This window comes from Rhinolophus sinicus, linkage group LG07, assembly GCF_036562045.2.
Source record: "Rhinolophus sinicus isolate RSC01 linkage group LG07, ASM3656204v1, whole genome shotgun sequence".
Taxonomy (NCBI): domain Eukaryota; kingdom Metazoa; phylum Chordata; class Mammalia; order Chiroptera; family Rhinolophidae; genus Rhinolophus; species Rhinolophus sinicus.
Window position 1 is genome coordinate 117,739,203 of NC_133757.1, and position 14,374 is coordinate 117,753,576.

Sequence of the window (14,374 nt, forward strand, 5' to 3'; positions counted from 1 at the left end):
AAATTCTCCTGTTATAGGAGTCAAAACTGTAAAAGTTAATGTCACATTTCCTACATGCACAAGAAAATTTACAATTCATAATTATGAAAAGTAATTTAGAAAAATATTCATTTGATTGAAACAAAACTCACGTTCAACGAGTTATATGTAAATGCAGTTTCTGCAATGGCGTGGGTTAAATTTCCACCCTGGGACACACTTTAATAACTAAAATATATTTTTATTTTTCAAGTAGATATTGATGCTTCCTTAGAAACATGCTTTGTGATTCTCAAGTGATAATTAACGGCATCATAAAAGTCAACAAACATTCTGTTACAGCGAATGCTCTTCAATTAATTAGTTAAATAGTCCCTTAATTATCTATACTATTTTTGTACACTCATTTGCATTAAAATAATTTATTGTAAACATTTAAAAAATCTAACTTCAAAATAAATGAGTGGTTGTAGATTTCCACTACACAATAAATTTAAAAACAGCCACAGCAAGAATGTATGTTCGGAGGTAGGATTCCTTAGTCAATTTTCTGCATACATTTCCTGTACAGCAAGCCCATGAGTTTCCACTTTTCCCACTGATCCCCACTGACTGGCCACCATGAGTCTCCATGCACAATTCTGGCCAATGGTATCTGCCAAAGCATGACCAGCTGGTACAGCAAGTGACTGGCAGGGACAGCATCATTCTCCCACCTGTGTGTCATATATGAAGGGGTTGTAAGCAGCACTAGTTACCCCTCTCCATACTGCATAGCATACTGGTCTTGGAAGGTAAGCATTAGTTACCTTGTCTCAGGAAAGGGCAGAGTAAAAAGAAATGGGTATAGCATCCACATTAACAATGTCTTAAGTGGAAACTTCTGTTCACTGCACACACATAATACACACTGTAAGAACAACAACAACAAAAAAGAAGGAACTGGAAGTACAAATTGTAGGTGGATAAAATTGTCGCATGTTTCTATTATTACATGGGTTACTAGTGATACTCCATTACAACACTGAAATCTAGTACAAGTGGTAATGGGACCTGGTGCTAGAATATCAAGTGTATATCAGATTCCAGCAGGCAATGCAGGTGTGTGTGTATGTGTGTGTGCATGTGCATTTCCCCTAGTGTCAAGATTGTTTAAATTGATTGTACCTCACAGTTTGGACAGGCCATTCACCCTATTTAATTCCTCCAGGGTAGTGGTTCTCAACTGAATGCAAATTGCCCTGCAGGGGACAATTGGTAATGTCATTTCTGAATGTCAGCAATGGGTGTTTGTTACTAACATCTACTGGGTAAACATCCTACAATGCACAGGGCATCCACTGAAAACAAAATGTTACAGGTGCAGTATGTCAGTGGTGCTGAGGTTGAGTAACCTTTCTCTAGACAGATGACAGCAGCCCTCAGTGTCTAACTACTGGATAAAGAAATAATGTGAAAATTTAGAAATTTTGAACTTTTAGGAAATGAGACCACTCCCTCCCAAAGTGTTCAGTTTAAAATAGACATATAGAAAACACTACATAGATATTAATTAATCGTTCAATTATTGCTATATTCCAACTGTCATTCAACAGTTAGCTCTCTGTTCCTGATAGTTGGTCAACTTCAAATAGAAAAATAAAGGAATTATTTTGTAAATCATTTAGACATTGGATGCACCTGATGAAAATAAAACAAATAGCCTAGAACATTAAGATGTTATAAATATAAAACACCATTCAAGAAACTCGCTTTTAGAAATTACTTCATTAGTACTCACCCTATGCCCACAAGGTAGATGATAATAACCATCAGATCTGTTTTACAGATGAGCAAACTTGGTTACACAGAGGTTAATTACTTACACAAGTTTAATTTGGGAATCAGTTCTAGGACTGGGATTTATGTGCTGATCTTAGAACTTCAAACTATAAAATTACACATTTTTACTCTCTAACAGGTTTAGTTCAAATACCGTATTTTTTATTTCTATATTAGCAATTCAATTTTACTGTGTACCTTAGGACTCATTTTATTTATCGATTCAATATATTTTGATTGAATGGCTATTAGATACAGGGTGTTGTGCTAAGTACTGGGAGACTCTGTAATTTAGGGATTGAAGGAAGGGTCTTACAGCTCGAGATGAGATTATTCTGCAAATTCATCTCACCTCCCTCAATGGAAAAGTTCTTGCATTCAGTACTATAGCCCTGCATGTGATCTCCACAGATCCAAATCTCTGGAAAGTTCAATGCATGAAATTGGTTTTTCTATTGTTGCATGAGCATAGGTATTCACTAGAAGGTTTTGAATTTTAGAATACTTATTCATACATGTCATCCTTTTATAACTGGAAGTTTGAATAGGAAAATAATGTATTTCCATAGTCTAGCCTGAGAGAGCCTCTCCAATATTGAACAGTATTGAACTCTGTGGTAATGAATAATTAGGATAACACGTGGCACTTAATACTGTGGAATACATGTTAATTATTACTGTTACTATCAAACTTCCCTGGACGAGGAATTGAATGGAAATTTATTTCAGTTAAATTGTGGATACTAAATTGACCCCAAGTCCTCTGCTCCCACCATTTTCAAGGTGGAGAAACTACGTATATCATTTCCAGTTGCTTCTAACATTTGACCAGGTTTTCATTACCATATGAGTATAGATAATAATATAGAACCAGTCTTGCTCTTTGATTTTAAAGACAAATGTTCATGGCAAGTAAATTTCAAATTCTCCAGTTAAACTACCAAACCAAAACTGATCTAAACTTTCTTAAATGTATGACTTTATAATGAAGCAAAAGTGAGCTAAAGCCACTTTTACCACTTTTTTTAAATGACTGAATTAGGCACACAGTTTACATCCTATTAATATTTCTAAATACTTCTATCAACTGAGGTAGAGTAATATATTGGCTAATTTTTTAGGTTTTAGAGGAGACTCAAACAACCAACTCAGTATCATAGGAGATTTTTGATGTTGGGTAAGTTGTTCAGTCTTTCTCTGCTACTTCCTCACCTGTGAAATGGAGCTGATGAAAGCATTCATCACATTACGCAGGTTTTGTGATGTGATTGGCATAGTTATGCTATGCAGAGTGGACATTGACTTTTTAAAAGAATATTGATATGATGAAAGTGGTTGTTTTGGTTATTCAGTATGGTTGTAGAAAGAAAGATACCCAATAAGTGTGACAATGGAAGGGAGATTAAAGAGAGGGTTAGTTAAATACTCTAGGTGTGGTGAATAAGAGATTAAAATGGGATAATAAAATATTCAGTTGCGTAAAAATACCCTGAAGAGGCAAAGTTATAGAATGCCACCAACCATTGCCTCTTTTGTTTGATCCCAAAATATGACAGCAAATGCCTCGTTGGGACTCAATCTGGAGAGATAATTACTCTTTCCCCAAACATATGTTTTTGTGTTTGGAAAAGACCAATGTGATAGAAGTGTTTGACAGTGAAGTCAGCTTACTGCTCTTTGGATAGGACCATCATTTACTTTCTCATTGTTTTGCTAAAATGTTTACAATAACAAATACCGCAAAGAAGTTAGTGTTTGAAATAGGATTTCAATTTAGGCGCTCACATTGAAAAATATTATGAATGCGTGTAGCTCACATCTAGTTTCCTCTGCCTAGTGAATTCCAAAAACATTGTAAAAATACAAACATAACAACAATAACAACAAAAAACTAAATGTAAATTACATATTGTGCTTCCAGTTTGGATATGGAAATTCTCAAGGGACTGTGAGTTCACACTAACAAACAATCTGTGGATTCACACTAAAAAACAAGCTATAAAATTGTAGCTTTCTTAAAAATGATGAGAAATTTGAGGAGTCAAAGAAACCTGCATGGAGTATATGCCAGAAAGTGAAAAGCTCTTCATGTGATAGCTTCTTATATACATGGTGGAATGGGGGGTAGATTCCTCAAGGTGAAAGCTGCAGCACTTACAATATCTGCTTCTGGGATGACATGATGGACTCCAATCCGAAAGAGTCTCAGGCACAAAGTGAATCTGGACCCACCTGCTGACTCTTTGTCATAGATGTTCACTAATGTTCAGTGGAAACAAAGCAAAAGCTGGAGCACAGAAGGAAAGTTGAGAGTTGTCCCCTGTGTCATAAAGATTCTATCTATGAAATGCAAAGTACCTTGTCTCAGAATACATCGAGGCAAAACAGCAGAGCTGAGAAAATCTATCACAAAAACTCCAGGCTATCAGGAAAAAAAAAATGACTGAGGTAGCAGTGCTGAGAGAAGGCATTCTAGGGATTCGCCATCTCCCATCCTCTAAGGTCCAAAGCACCTGAATGCTGAAAGAGATCCCAGACACAGGGAGATACTAGACAGCAAAGAGACCGCTCCCATGCCCCACATACTGGCAATGATTCCGAAGAACAGAGAGGAATGCCCCACTGTTCTGTAAACTGGGGACTGGGCTGTGATGTTTAAACAGATACTACCTGGACCCTCCTCAGTGCTCTGTCAGTTCCCTGGCCTGGTGAAGGGAAAGTCCTAATTTTACCATTAAAATCACCAAAGTCATGGAGAGGACCATTTTCTGCTTTGGGTATAGAAGCTAGCAAGGACTTTTGCTCTCATCCTAATAATGAACAAAAGGAGAATTTAGAAAGGTGTAACATGAAAAACATCCCTCAAAAACGAAGACAATTAAATATATTTTTCAGATGAATGAAAATTTAGAAGATATGTCTTTAGCCGATGCACAGTACCAGAAACAAAATATGCAAATCCATTTAGATAAAATACAAAAATTGACCAAAAAACATCATAATTAGAGATACAGAGGGAGATGATATAAGTATAAATATATGGAGAAAGTGATTATAATAAAATCCAGGAAACAATGAGGGGACCATAGGAATTTCTGAAAAGAAATATACAGCAGAAAGGACCACAGAATGAGTGAGGCAAGTTGGCAAGGTTACAAATATTTTCTGAACTAGAAGATATGATCTGGGGAGAAAAGGTGAATGATGGAGCAAATGTGTCACACATTGTTTGGAATCAATTTTGTATGTGTTCATCCCCGGGATTTGGAAGTCTCAATGCTGTGGAATTATGAAATTCATGTCCACTGCCGGTAGCTATTGCATTGAGAAACCTGACACAATGTTAGAGTTACACCCTTCATGCAGCTGGGAGCATTAGCCACAGTGACATTGAATACTGCCAGAAAGCTGGAGATTTTGAGGATTTTCCCAGCAAAGACAGTTTTACCAAACAAAGAGAAATAAATGGTTTCATAGAAAATATTAACACACAATGTGACATATAGATGAAGTATTACAGGATTGTATACCTGAAACCTATGTAATTTTACTATTGTCTCTCCAATAAATTTTAATTAAAAAAGAAAACATTAATTGCTTAGACTGCTCACAGCTTACCCAATACCCTCAAAATTCACAATCTTCGACCTAGCGTTTTGAAATGACATTACAATGCAATCACTTTTTGATTATTCCTGTACCAATCGCAAAGTGCAATTTGTATTATCAGAAATAAAATGAAATATTATAACATTTTGATATGTTATGATAAGAATTCCATTTTTTTTTTTTTTTTTTTTTTTAGAATTTCTTGGTCATTTTTACACATTTTTTAAAAGTGTATTAAGTTTAGAATAAACTTTTAAAATTCCATTATAAAACCCTGTAGGATTTTAGTTAGGGTTGAATTATATTTATAGTTCAATTATGAGTAGAGCTATCATTTTTAAATATTGTCATTTCCCATTGAGAAACATTGCATGTCACACCATGTTTTTGGAGACAAGTATCTAAGAAGTCAAACAGATAAAGCAGATGAAAAAAAAATCACTTACTAAATATCCAACTTGTCACTTAACATTTCCATCTAACTGCCAAAAAGACATCAATAAGGTGAATATTCAACTTGGAAATCTCTCCTCACGTTTCTTCTCCTAAAAACATCAGCATAGGGCACTTTCATTTTGTTTTTTCAAGTTTACATGAATGTCTTAAAAGTCACCCTTGATTTTTCCCTTTCCATATTACTGCTAACATCTAATGGCCATTGCTTTTAAACAGTCTGGATGTATATCGAGTACTCAGGAAATATTGGTTGAAGGAGTAAATGAATGAAACATCCGAAATTCCTATATCTTTTCCCTCAAGATTTATCCCATATCCATCCACTTTATTTCAGATTTATTGTCCCCATGAAGTCAATTTGTATTCATAAAACAGATTGTCATTCCATTGCTAAACAACCCTATAATATGCCTTCTGCATTTTATTTATTAGCTTTGTATTTTGTTAGCTTCTTTTAAATTATATAATCCAATCATATAAGTCAAAATTAAAGGTTAGAAATGATATGATAATTATGTATTTTATCATATTTCTACCCAACTTTCTGTCCCCATGCTCCCATGGATTCTTACCAACATGTCCACAGTTTACGTATGTGCAAGTAAAAAAGGATAGGCATTCTGATCCCCTCCCTATTTTCTAAAAAAGATAGTTACATACAGTGCATTCACCGCCTTTTCTTTCACTTACAAATATATTTAAAAAGTATTTCTATTTCAGAGCGTAGAGACATTCATCAATGCTTTTTAGAGCCATAAAGTTTTCCCCTGTTTGGATGCATAAAAATTTATTTAATCCATTTAATTTTTTCAATTTCACTACTTTGCCATTACAAACAAGGTTGTGAAAGTATAGCTGTATGATAAATTCTCTGCAACAAAACTTTCAGTCAAAGGCTCATTCTTTTGCAAATTATCAGATTTTATATATATATATATATATATGATGTTGCTCTCCATAGGTAGTGTACCAATTTGTACTCCTACTAACAAAATATAAAATGTGCTATCCCTTAAGCCACTTAAAAATGTACTTTCATTTAAATGTTTGCTTTTTTTCACCCAAATTAATTTTGACTGTGTTTGAGTCACTTGTCTCATTTCTATTCTCCAAGTCACTACTGTATTTTCTTTGATAGATTCTCCCTGGTAACACTGCTAATGTCATCTTCGTCTGATGGCTTTTTTTTTTTTTTCTTCATTTTTTCCCTAGGTCCTACAAGTTCATGTTTTATGTCTTCATGTTGTTTTTTTCATTATTTCTCCCATGACTTTTTACACTTCTGCTATGTGATCCCCCATCATACGGGTGATTGCAGACTTAAGTGTGTATCTATTCATTAACTCATGACAGATTACTTACCACTTGCTCTAAAAAAGACTTTTGTATTTAAATAATTATTTAGCATTATACAAGTTTTGTTTCTCTTCTCTAAATTATTTTAGTAATAATAATATAATAACAATGGTCTAACATTTCCTATATTGTTACTCATTATTGAATATATTGGTTTTTATTAGACTGTTTATTGCATGGATTTTCTGTTTAGAATGGAGAGGTCAGAGTCCAAAGCTCTTAATTATTCTTCTGACCTAAGAAAAGATAGCTTCCTTGAAATAAGCCATCGCTGAGTGCTCTTTGAAAATCCATCTCTGGTGCTTCTGTGTACAAAGTCGAACTCAGAAGACTTTTGCTGACAACCCTGGACCTCTCAGTTTTATCTAAATCCACTGCAAATAGAATTTTTCAGTTCATGGTAAGTACATCCAATTCAGGACATGCTCTTTTATGACATTGGAAATACTGTCCAGTCTCCATGCCTCCTCTCTCCATCTTTATGGGAACATACTCTACCTGGTGGCAATCCATTAAAGTTATAGACCTGCCTGGTTATTGGGAATAAGAGATGCAGTGTTTACGCTCCAGGATGATTTCTTTATCTGTGGGAAGTATATTTTTGCAGTACATCCTGGGATCTGCCACCTCTGGGCAAACTGAGTAAACTTCACACTTCTTGCATAACATCCACACGGATTCCATTGATGTTTATAACCACTACACTCCAGAATCTGTAAATCATATCTGATTCGAAGTTTCAGTTAACATGGACAATGAAATTCTTTTTTATTTTTCTTATTACTTTACTTGGTTTCTAGAAGAGAAGAAAGCTAATAATCTACTCATCTACCATGCTATATCCAAAGTCCATAATATACATTATATCACTTAGCTCTACCTGTAGATATCTTCTGTCAAGCACTTCTAAGGCACGCACAGATATTAATCGTCATAATAAACAGCCATGACTAGTTTGTATTTTGTCTAGAATCCCTTTCAGTGCTTTGCTGTTTAGAACAACATTTGCTGTGGTCTTGAGTAAATCCATTTTATTATATTTATGGAACCTCTTTCCATTGTGTCTTTCCTGTGTCTTTATTAGAAATGACTTCAAAGTTTTATCAAATGCATTTTTCAGCACCTATTGATGTGAGCATATGGTAACTCTTTGTTGCTGAAATGTATCACATTGGTAGATTTCTTGCATTCTTGGAATAAACCCTATTTTGCCATGATGTATTTTGATTTTGATACAATGCAGTATTATAGCAATACCAAAGGTTCTGAAGAAATGGTACTGTACATTAATCTTGCGTCCTCATTGTGCTGGTTTGTGATTTCTGAGAAGCAGTCACTAAGACAGGCCTATGCATGCACAAGATGTATTGAGAGAAATCCATTGTGAAGGCTAAAAGGGACGGTGTAGGAGTACCAGCATTAGGAGAAAGTACCTTGCCAGTGTCAGCCTGTGGTAGAGTCCTCACCATGAGCTGATTTGCAGGTGCATTCTAGCTACATGGACAGCCTTCATTTTGGAACTCCCTGCATCCCCCCCCACAGAGTCCCCCAAATTTCGGTGCAAACATAAATCCAGTTATCAAACAATTAGCAATCAATGCCGGCAGCTGATACCTCCTGTTCTACCACAATGCACAGACCCATAGTTACAGGATCTCATTTTAGTTTGGCTGCAAAGATAGTGATGAGGAAGATGGTCCCGGTGCCACAAAGGCAAATGGACCTCTAGCAGGTACAGGAGTCCTATGCCAGTAACACAGATGGAAAGTGCTGCAGAAAAGAGTCAGCCTTATTGTAGAGGCAGTCAAGATATAGAGAAAGAAGCAACTCTTAAAAGGAAGAACAGCCCTTCAGTCTTGTGAAACTGCTTTAGAAAGATGTGCTATGGACTGGAGTATCTGCAGGCTACACTTAGCACTTGCTGAAATTTGTTAAGCAGTAAAATACTGCCCTAACAACCTTCAAGTAGAAATCGTACAAATAGAGGTCAAGTGCTCTCAGAAAAAGTTAATAATCCTAAAAGGGAACAATGGGCTCTGTCCAGCTCTGTTAGGAAAAAGATAGTATATGATCTATGCGATTTACAAGACCAGAAGAGATGAATATAAATGAAACAATGGCTAGAAGGCAATCTCCAGGGAAGTGCAAGGTTGAGGAGAATGAAAAATGAGAAGGAAAAGGCCACCATGAAAGCATTCCTTATTGTTTGTTGACTATTTGATGAATGTTAATCTGGTTAAATATGAAATTTGCAGCATGCATAACCTATGCCAAAAATCCTGAAAGTTGTCCAACTTCTTAGACATTGCCAAGCTTATGTGTTTTACAACATGATTTCTAGTTGAACTTATTTCTCAAATGAGGTGTGAATGAAAACATAGAAAATGAGCTTAATTTAGTAGTTTGAATCCATACTTCTCCCAAGACCTGGAAATAATAGATGGCATGGGAAGGGCTGGTGGTCACATCGATTGACAGAAAAGAAAGATTGACACTATAAAAAGAAATCATTAAGCAATAGAAATGGCAAGTAGAACACTTTGCCTGCCTTTGTCTTCCTGAAAAATGGAATGCTACTATATGTTTCTTTCAGCATTGACATTGTTAGTGATTAAGAATTGGAGTATATTTTCAGTGAGGATCTGGTGTATGACCCGTATTCTAATTCGTGAAAGAAGACATTTCCTCAGAGGACAGTATCTATGGGGAACAGATTCAAGGTGACAGTGCTGCAGTGGAAGAAGCTGGTGTGGGGAAGATGATGATATAGCAGAAGACCCTCATTAGCATCACTGGCTGGCACAGTGCAAGCTGCAGTGAGGCTGGCTGGAGCGTAGAAAACCATCCGCAGTGCAAAGACCTAGACATAAATATGAATTACTCGCAGTCTCATACTGTTTAATTTGCTAGGTTTTGAAATAAAATATTGTATAAATATTTTTAAAAATCAATTCATTGTATTTAGAATTTTATAGTAAAATGTTGTATGAGATGTACAGGATGTTGTGTATTATGTAATGTGTACATTCATTCTCTACTGTAGTCTTTGATTATTATGAACAACTTCCTCATATAGCAGCTGTGAAATGTGTCAGAACTGTAACTGAGAGATATAGGTGTTTAGAAAGCTTTCTTAAAGGAGCAACTAAGGTAATTTTCAAGGCAGCTGGCATGAGTTAGCCTTTTGTCACATTAGAGTAGAAATGTCTCTTGTGTTAACTAAAGATGCTTTTTAAATGTTGACCTCCACACATTAGTAAAGAGTTAAAAATATCCCCAGACTTATAATTCATGCTAAAATTATAATTTTGTTTGATGATTTGTATATTATGTGACAGTTGTTAATCTTAAGATAGTTTAAACCTGGACCATGGATAGAGTCTGAACTTCACCTGAAAGGAGGAATTCGGACCCCAGAGAGAATAACTACAAAAATTAGTTATCACACAGGGTCTCTGTTCACGTTCCTATACTCACTTGGTTTTCTCCCTTTGTTAAGAGAGGTTGTTGTCAACACTCATTGTTCTTCAGAACCCCTGGGATCCCCTTAAAAAGTACCAAACTCCATTCCAATTAATCAGAATCAGATCCTGGATATGGAGTCCAAGAATTCTTTTGTTGGAGTCTATATCTTTCAGTGTGATTCTGATGCATGGTGGACATTCAAAATTATAGACATTAGAGAAGTGGCATGCACTGATTTTTTTTTATTAGTTTCAGGTGTACAAAACAATGTAATAGACATTTATCATTTATACCCTTCACACATGCATTGATTCTCAAACAGGAAAAAAACTTATTTTAAATTCATATTCAAAATCAAGCCTTCCATTTTTTTTATTGTGTGTTATTTCTACATATTTTTGAAAATATGCATAACTTGCTCACATTGTCATTAGAAGTTTATAGGGTACTTATTTTAAAGGAATATATATTTTTTTTAATTTTAAGAATTACGCCCTTAATAGCACAATATTTATTTACGGAAACAGTAGATTTTTCAGAGTTCTATAGAGGATTAACAAAAGAAGTAGTATTTTCTTCTTAATTGAAAAAATGTGTCATCCTCAAATCAGGTTTGTATAAATGCTTACTGAATTTCAAATATGAATAAGCCCTACACAGTCTAAAAACGTATCTATATTGTTTATTTATTTCGAGATTTAGTTTAAGATAATAAACCAAAATAGTTTAAAAATATTTCACGGCAATGGTTCCCTACACAAAACTATATTAATGAGGAAACATTTGTGCCTCCCCTAATTTAATGGGTGATTTTGTTATGTTTGAATAAAGGGTTCTTTACAAATGAGATCTCCTGCTGAATAGAATGATCTCTAAAAAGCAGTGCAAACCTGTCAATAATGCTCACGAGGCCTATAAAATGTTTTTTTCATTTCTTTCACGGTATGTTATGCTTTATCAGATTCCTTAATCCAAGCTGCAGCTCACGCTGCCATTCCTCACCAGCTCACTACAGGGTAATGTCTCATCTAGCTGTGGCAGAACAACCATAAATGCAAGTCATTCTCGGAACTGGGATTTGCTTTGCATACATTATATTTTAAAAATCATTTCCAAATGAGATTTATGATATGGAATTTATTCGTCAAAGAGATATGAACCTTAGCATTCAGTGTGTTTCTAGGTTATAAGACTAGAGTTGTCATTTGGTAGTTAGAGATTTCTCTGGGGTGAAAAAACAATGACACCGCAAGAGAAATAAGATGCTTTCCGTATTGGCTTTCATACCTCTGTAAAGTGGCATTAGAAAAGACAATGACAGGTGATATTTTCACGGAATTTTTCAGTTGTGCTTTAGATGACTTGCATTTCTATTCAATTAGGCTGAATGATTTAGTACAGTATGAAAATAACTGAGTCTGTAGCCCGAAAGGTATTAGTACTGCAGTAAGGATAGGGGGATGCCATCTCCTAGAAGATTCTTGCAGTTCTTTTTCATAGGACAAGACTTTCCTCTGTACCCTCTCTTACGTTTTTCATTAGAGAAGCTTCTGTGTGTGTTGAAATAATTTTGTTATTACTGTGCCAGCAAGAAGATTTAAATGTTCATATACAGAAAAAATGATGGAGTCTCTAAAGTATTGCTTGGCTTTAAAATTATATTTGTATAATTTTTTTCCACTTTGGCCCACAGGTCACTTGCTGACTGTTGGGACAGAGAATTAGTATTTTTATGTATGGGTAAGTCCTGATGTTCAGCCATATTTTATTTATATCATTATATAGTGGATTTACAGACACCAGATTCCAGGAGTCCTTTTTGAACTCTGACAGCTATTTCAGATCATGACCTCAACAGTATTCTTTTAAAATGGAACACATATTTTGTAAAAATAACGTGTGATGTCAGTACTGTGTTTATGCTGGAAGAGTCATGTATTTCAAAAATTGGTCTCATAACAATTTTTTTAAAAGGCATATATTTTATATACTGAGGAATCACATACTTTTCAGTAACTAATTTTGATTACTGTTTTTTTCTTTAATTCACCACTATTTCTAATGTGTGTCAACTATATTCATCTATACTTTATGAATAGATCTACCTTAGATAATTCTTAAATTTATAACTCAAATTTTCAAATTTCTCCCTCGGACAAAAATAGTCACTTTTGAGAGACTGTGACTTTTTAAAAATATATGAAGCTATAGAAATATCACTGCAAAGAGTTAAATAGCCACATTGAAAATAAGATTGACTACTTTATTTTTTAAAATATCTAGTAGACAATTTTAAAGTTAAAAAATCATAGGTTATAAAATTGGACAGTTTTTCCTAAGGTATCAATATTCAAGCCTGTGTACATGCTGGGTCATTAAGTAACTTATTTTAGTTTTTCTCTTGGTTACTCATTGACTCTTTTCTACTCACTCCCTGTTCTCCTAATATCTCACCACTCCCAACCTAATCTTCCTTTTGAGAAGAGACATTCTTAAAATTTTTAGTCCTAATATCCCAAAGGCTAATGGTTATACTGTCATACATAATGTGATCACTATATGTTCATGTGGCGTATAAACAGCTGTAAACCAGGATGGAATATACAGACTGAGAAAGGTTTCTGTGTTAAAGTACTGAGATGTGATAGAATTAGTCATCAAAGCACAAATGAGCATACTGAATTTATGCAGCATTAGCCAAATACATTCCCTGACCAGAATGATTATCCAAATAACAATGTGTCTGTTATATGTTAAAAACAAACAAACAAAACAACAACAACAACTTTATAACAAACCTGCCACTCTAGAGGGGATCTTGATAACTGGAAAGGCAACGCATGAGTGGGATATGGAAATTCTCTGTACCTTCCACTCAACCTGTCCGTGAACTTAATAGATGCTCTAAAAAATAAAGTGTGTTTTAAAAATATTGAAGGGAAAGAACACCTATGTTTATTGATTGATTGATTGATTTAGAATTTGTTTGTTATATGCAATATGTCCCTATAACATATTTGTTGAGGTTTATAAATTTTAAATATGGGAATATCACACATAATATGTTCTGATTGCTTCCTATACTTAATATGCACTTACAAAATGTCCACATCATTAAATATTTTTTTTAGAAATATTATAATTTCCTATTGATGGATAATTAACTTGATTAAAATATCTTGCTGTTTATCCTGAGGTAAACTGGTGTATACTGGGGATGCCAAAAAATATATATACATTTTAAGAGATGTTATCTATGCTCAAGCAGTAGTTCGCCGTAATCAGAAGTGTCTGGATGCTGATGGTAACCACTTTGAGCACCTCTTGTAATTGCAGAAGTCAAACATGACTTGTATTCATCTTTTGTTAGTGGTATATATTGAGTATTACAATTAATACAGTTTTTTCCTTTATTAAAGCGTGTATACATTTTTTTGGCACCCTCTGTATCTTCTTTGAATACACATAATAACATATTTCTGGTATTATTACCATGAAATTGAAGAAGTAGTTTAAATATTTAGGTGCATTGTTTTCTCAGGCAAATATGCTCATTGTATAATTTGCTTTTATGATATGTTGACAACCTCTGGAAGTTCAAGGATAGGTCAAGATTAGGATGTTTGCAAAGCCTAGTATGGCTACTTCATGATACATTTTATTTATACTTTGGGGATTATTTGCCTTA

At 34.5% G+C, this 14,374-nt stretch overlaps 1 long non-coding RNA gene across 5 annotated transcripts in view; it reads left to right on the top strand.

The window, feature by feature from the left end:
• Nucleotides 1–14,374, top strand: part of LOC109456613 (uncharacterized) — a 311,954-nt gene that overhangs the window by 270,683 nt on the left and 26,897 nt on the right. For 4 of the 5 annotated variants that reach the window (XR_012498217.1, XR_012498220.1, XR_012498219.1 and 1 more), the window contains one exon: nt 12,380–12,426. The exons of the other annotated variant lie outside the window; for it this stretch is intronic. This is a non-coding gene — a long non-coding RNA (uncharacterized LOC109456613). The remainder of the gene's footprint in view (nt 1–12,379; nt 12,427–14,374) is intronic. 5 annotated transcript variants of the gene reach the window in all.